The sequence below is a fragment of the Protopterus annectens genome, chromosome 2.part0, assembly GCF_019279795.1.
Source record: "Protopterus annectens isolate FY-2018-M chromosome 2.part0, PAN1.0, whole genome shotgun sequence".
Lineage (NCBI taxonomy): Eukaryota > Metazoa > Chordata > Ceratodontiformes > Protopteridae > Protopterus > Protopterus annectens.
Genome location: NC_056728.1, coordinates 351,753,074 through 351,759,073, shown reverse-complemented (window position 1 = coordinate 351,759,073; position 6,000 = coordinate 351,753,074). Strand labels below are relative to the sequence as shown.

The following is a 6,000-nucleotide window of genomic DNA, read 5'->3' as shown; positions in this document are numbered from 1 at the left end:
TGTGTCGACCATGTGATTATCTTTTGGATCTGTGCGGTACACACATTAATAATTTCTAACTTGTAATTTCCCTACTAGCCACATTGTTATAAAAAAATGACAAAAAAAGCCTATGAGTTAATGGTTATGTTAAGAACAAGGAAGTAACATGTAGCATGGGTATGTTAAGGAAGTAACTGCAAGTTAAACTTTACAGAAAATGAGGAAGCAAACGCAGAACTCAGTGTTAGAGACACTGTTGGCTGCAGCAACATTATATTCAAAGCTATATTTGTAAAAAGTCTATTTATCCTTTCAGCAACTTAGTGGAATTGCTGCTTCCAAGGCAAATGGGTCTTATTTATCAGAATGCAGAGAAGAAAGTCTGAGCTCTTGTCTTGATCCAAAGGTCCAAGCAGAGTGTTATAAATTCTCAACTAGCTCTGTCAAAAACTGAATGATTGTCTTCTCAGGTCAGCTACAGTGGACACAACAGCTCTATGAATTAAGCGGGTAAGAGTATTTTCAAAAATAAAGTTAAAAATACATTTAAGTCAACATTATACAAGTCGGCTGAGTATCAGCTACATAGACTCCACTTTATAATGTTGAATGTAAATTACGTCTTCAGTAAAGTAAGTCTAAACCAAATGACAGTTTGATGTCTGGAGAGCTTTTTTTATTGCAAAAACAAGGAATGACAGCTAAGAGATTTAGAGAATAACTAATGGTTCATATGTATTTTGTCTCAGATAAGCTGCTGGAAATGTAGAAGGGAAACATGTTATACTAGTCTGAGAAAAAATGGGAAAGTCAGTGGTTTTAAAATCATAACAATTTCTAACAGTGGTAGACATTTGAAAAACGTTTGTGTAAATCCAGGCCAAATACAAAAATTGTGCAAACACTGTCAGATGTTTTGTAAAAATGCACTCAGTCTAAAGTAAGTGTGACACAAAAGAAGAGGAACCTTAAGCATTTTTATTATTATTTTTATTCATCCAGTTCTGCTTACATGACTGACAGCATATCTCTTATATTCTTACATTAAAGTCCTAAGAAGTACAATAAGAAATACCTAACGATCTAAGGTACAGAACTCAATCAATGTCAGTTTTGTAAAACTTAAAAAACACAAAAGACAAGAGAATTTCCTTTTATTTCAGATAATCATAGAGTTAACATTAATATAGACGAATTTCTAAACGTTCACAAGGACATTAAATACCATTGAAGAAATTCAGTTTTACTTTGCTATCTTACTTCATGCTAGTCACTCTGAATGTGCTCAGTAAATATGTAAAGACATATTATTTCCTAAAATGAATCACATGAAAAAAAAAGAGGAATTTGTTTGGTCAGCCATGTACGAACTTACCAAATGTCAGCTCAGAATTAAATCAGCCCAATAAAGATTTGTAATGTCATTTCAACATGATTGTTTGACTGCTGGATATAAAAGAAGCAAATATGCATGACATCGGATTTACCTAGAACATTTTTTACACTCTCCATATTTTTACAAGTAACATGTAAGTGATATCTGGAGTTTCTTTTGGACTGGCAACAACAAAATTATGCTTAACAGATGTGTTATTTAAATACATGAAATGGCTAATTGTAATGCCATTGGCAGAAAAAAGACCTGTTTAATCATTAAACCACTGAATTATACCTGCAGAGATTAGATGTGGTCCTTCCTTAAAGTTACATGCACACATACACACAAGCAAAAACAATGCTTGTCATCATTGCATCATAATATTATAGCATAGAAAGTACTCATTTATAATTAAAAGTTCTTCACTTTCTATTTAATTTTATTTTTATATGCAAAAGTCCATCACTTTCCATTTAATTTCCAGACTAGAAAAGTTCCTTTGTCTGAGGCATTATTTATTATACAGTACAGTTTCATTTTTCTATCATCCTAACAGTTTGTGTAGTTTTATATAATCAGTCAAAAGCCATTACCCCATGAAAATCCTGTAGAACCTTCTACAGCAATGAGATGAAACAGTTTAATGCAGTGTACTGTTCTTAATACTGGAGAAAAACTGAGGTGAGCTGAAGCACTAGGGAAAGCACTGCTCAGAGCATGTCTTCCAACAGGTCACTCTGAGATAATTAAGGCCAGCCAATGTCAGTCATGCAGGTCAGTAAATGTAAACAGCTTCTGTTTAATCTCTAGATGGCTGACTAATAAATAGTTTGAAGGGATTATGAGAATGATTATCGTACAATGAGGTGTACAAGAACTGTTGTTTTCCCTAATCAAACTGTACATGCGCTGTTTTCTCTCCACCTATGAAGAAATCATTGTTAGTCATGTTGGCTTTCAGGAGATCTACAGGAAATGTGTAGCATATAGCTGGGCAGTGAAAGTACAATATACCTGAATCAACCATATCTCTGTTTTAGTTATAGTTAGTGATCCTCCCCAGTGCACATGGAATTTAGATATGTATAATAGCATGTGTTGTACTATAAGCAAACAGTACCTGTGGCACAATCAAGATTAAACAAACATTAACTATTTCTTCATCAGCAACCACAAACATTTAAGGGATGCAGAGCTCTTCATAGTGTTTTTATAAGGTTTACAAATGGAAGCTGTGCAAAGCCTGAGGTTAAACAATGACTTATACCCTGATCCTCCCCAAAACACACACACACACGCACTGCTGTTATTAAGTCTGCAGCACATTTTATACATTATTGCTTTATTTTAATATGTCAAAGCTGATGCTAGTACCATAAAACAACTGAGTCAGTTTAGTTCTGCATAATACAAGGAAGTACAAAAAAGTATCATACTGTCTTACACTCTAGATTCGTGATCCTTGTTGAGTTTTTTCTCTATTCTTTGGGAAACCATTAAAAAGATTTGGCATATTTCCGTTATGCTTTAGATGTGCATTTTGTGTGACATATACCTTGCAGAGTTTCTGCTGCACCATTTAGTATTAGTTCCACATTAGAATTGATGTGTTAATTAGGAACAAACTCAATTTGGTTGTTTACTATGCACTAAAGGTAGAACATTATTTTATCTAGGCCTTCTATTAGAAATGATGTAATATAGCAATAAACCACAGCTGGGTGTGGGTAATGCTGGATTTACCCATGGCTGGCATGGTTTGGTCATGAGGGTGAAGCCCAAATGATAAAAGTAATCCAACCGTGGGTAAATCCAGCATTACTCACACACAGCATGTGGGTTATTGCTATTATACAATGACATTATTTAAGAAAAAAGTTAGTTACTTTTCTTAAATAATGTCGTGTTTTCCCCTCGGTATCCTGGAGCTTTTCAGATGTACTGTGCTGATGCAGTACATCAGTGCTATGTAAAGGAAGCAGCAGAGAAAGGAAGATCTCTGTTGTTTTTTTTTTTTTTAATTTAAAAAAAAATGGAGACTTTCAACTTACTTTTCTCTAGTTTTGCATAACATCCCTGATAATGCTTTTATTTTTCTCTGTGCCATCTTTTGCATTCATTTGAAGTCTCCAGTTTTGTAAGTTTATTTATTTTTTTTTTTTGAAAAAAAAATGAATAAAAACAAAATTGTTTATCACGTATATTAATAGAAGGAAGTCTGGGTGACTGGTCCTTTTTCCATTGGTATATATTCTATTTACAACAGGCAGGCTGGTTGGGCTGACCAATCAGCGTGTCATTTTTGAATATTAATGTCCAGTCATTGTGTAATACGTAAAGTATTTTTTATGCATATAGCTTATTGCTAATCTTCTGTTTTTATGTATAGATTTTGTTCCACATTTTCAAGGAACGATATACAGTGTTTTGTTTTATAACATCATCTTAATATGATATTTTACCATAATATAACAATCCAGAAAATTGTATTAAAGAGCACATTTGCATATTATGGTGGACTAATGTATTTTCCCTGCAATAAATTGCAAAATTCTGAAGAAGTTTTGAATTTTTAGAGGAAGAAAATAATGATTTTCCTAAGCATCTCTTTAGAAAAATTGAAAAGTGTAGTTTAAGAAATGTGTTGAGCACTCTAGCCATATAACATATATACTGATGTAAGACAGCATAAGTTATGTTTTTTTTCCGGACAGTAAGTTAAGGTTCCATTTAAAACCATATATATATATATATATATATATATATATATATATACATATATTTATATAAACAGACACACACACACACACACACACACACACACACACACACACACACACACACACACACACACACACACACACCATTTTAGGTGCTATGTAGACAATTTCCTACAAGATTTAACAGATTATACTATAAATATTTACAAGGAGAAATGAGGTTGTGGCTAAGCAGTATTCAGCACGTTGCACTTTGCTTAGCACTGGAGATCCAGGAATGTAAAACTGTCTGTGTTATTTAATACAGAGCACTTAATGTTAAGGCCAGATCTCTCAAGTGTACCTCATTAAGAGGAACAGTCCTCATTTTTGGTCTTAAAAAGCTTATGTTCCTGGAAGTTCCACATTAAAAGGATCTGTCACACATTCAGTGTTAGGAACTTTTTAATGGATATCCATGATAAATAGAACTGAATCATATTAATTTAGCAAAATAACTTTATGTAAGTTAAACGTACCACATTTTAACCATCATGTGAGCTTCTTAGTTGAAGTTGTTACTAAGCTCTAATTGACTGTTCCAACTTTGGCCCATTTCTTCCACATTTTGTGAGATAGTGTTTCTCATTTTGGGGATGGAAGGTAGAGAGCTACGGTTAAGGCCATTCCTACAAAGAAAGTTACTAGCTTATGTTGAACTCAAACTGTGAGAGAGCTTTAGAGATAACAGTTTAAATAAGGATGTGCATGTATGGTGGAGGAGGGGAGACTTGTGGTAGACGAAAGGAAATAATCCTCACAGCAACAGTTTCATTTAGGAAGTGCAGCTGTTGGGACACAGTATTTAACAAACAATAACTCCTTAAAGTACCTTCCCCTGCCAAAGCATGTAAGTCTTTAGTTACGGTATGGATTTATAATGTTGCTTCTAGTACAAAGTATGCCATTTCTGCAAAAAAGCCTTTAATATGCTGCAACTATTCGAAACAGTGTTGCCTATGGAAACAAAATACAGACTTTTCATTTACCAGCTGATGCTTAGATGTCTGCAGCTAGCTTTCATGAAACTCTGCCTGTATGATGTCACAATCCCATTATGTTGTAGTGAGATATGCTTTAAGAGGTGTTTTGGTGGGGACATGCAGTGGGCAGCTCAGTTGTTTAGAGTGGTACAGTATAATAAAAATATGTGCTGTTTAAAGGAAATGTGGTGTATGGAAAAAAAGGCAGAAGTTATTCTGTGAGGTGCACTTGCTATAGCTGCTATTCTTCATTTCTGACCAGTGTACCACCTTTGTAAAAAAATAAATAAATAAATCAAAACAAATAGAAGCTAAATAAATAAAAAATAAGCCTATATTGTGCAAAAGAGATACAATAAATAGACAAAATGACAACGTACCTTACTGCCACTGATATTTAGGATTTTGGTATCTGTATCAGCCTTAATGTAGTGATTGACAGGTAGTTTGTGAGTTGATGAGTGGGAGAAGACCACACTGGTTGCTGGCATGAGCCTCCCAATACTGACAGTAGGTTTGGATGGGTGACGAGGATCTTTGATAATTTCAATGTCTTAGACTATTGATTGGAGAATGCAGTCACTGGCAGACTGCTGTAGGGCAAGTCATGTTATCAAAGACTAGTCACAGATTAAAAAAAATAGCAACAGCAGATATGCTAATTGTTTAAGTTTTACTGTCAGCCTACAGTATACCTCAGTATACCTCAGTGCAATATATGGATTATGTCAGTCGTTTACCCAGCAGCCTCTGTTTTTCTCTATTGCCATTCTTCAAGCAAATATCCAGACATATGATGATTATAAGAGAACTGCATCTGTTTAAATATAGATCCCCAAAAAGATAACAGCCAGACAAACTCCTGGAAGCATCAGGTCATGTAAAGTTTCTTGTACTG

At 34.2% G+C, this 6,000-nt stretch overlaps 1 protein-coding gene across 3 annotated transcripts in view; it reads left to right on the top strand.

Annotated features, from left to right (window-relative positions):
• The first annotated feature begins 214 nt into the window (after nucleotides 1-214).
• SYK (spleen associated tyrosine kinase) overlaps nucleotides 215-6,000 on the top strand; it is a 1,380,702-nt gene continuing 1,374,916 nt past the window's right edge. For all 3 annotated transcript variants that reach the window (XM_044060819.1, XM_044060818.1, XM_044060817.1), the window contains exon 1: nucleotides 215-492. The gene's annotated coding sequence lies outside the window, so the exon portion shown is untranslated. The remainder of the gene's footprint in view (nucleotides 493-6,000) is intronic.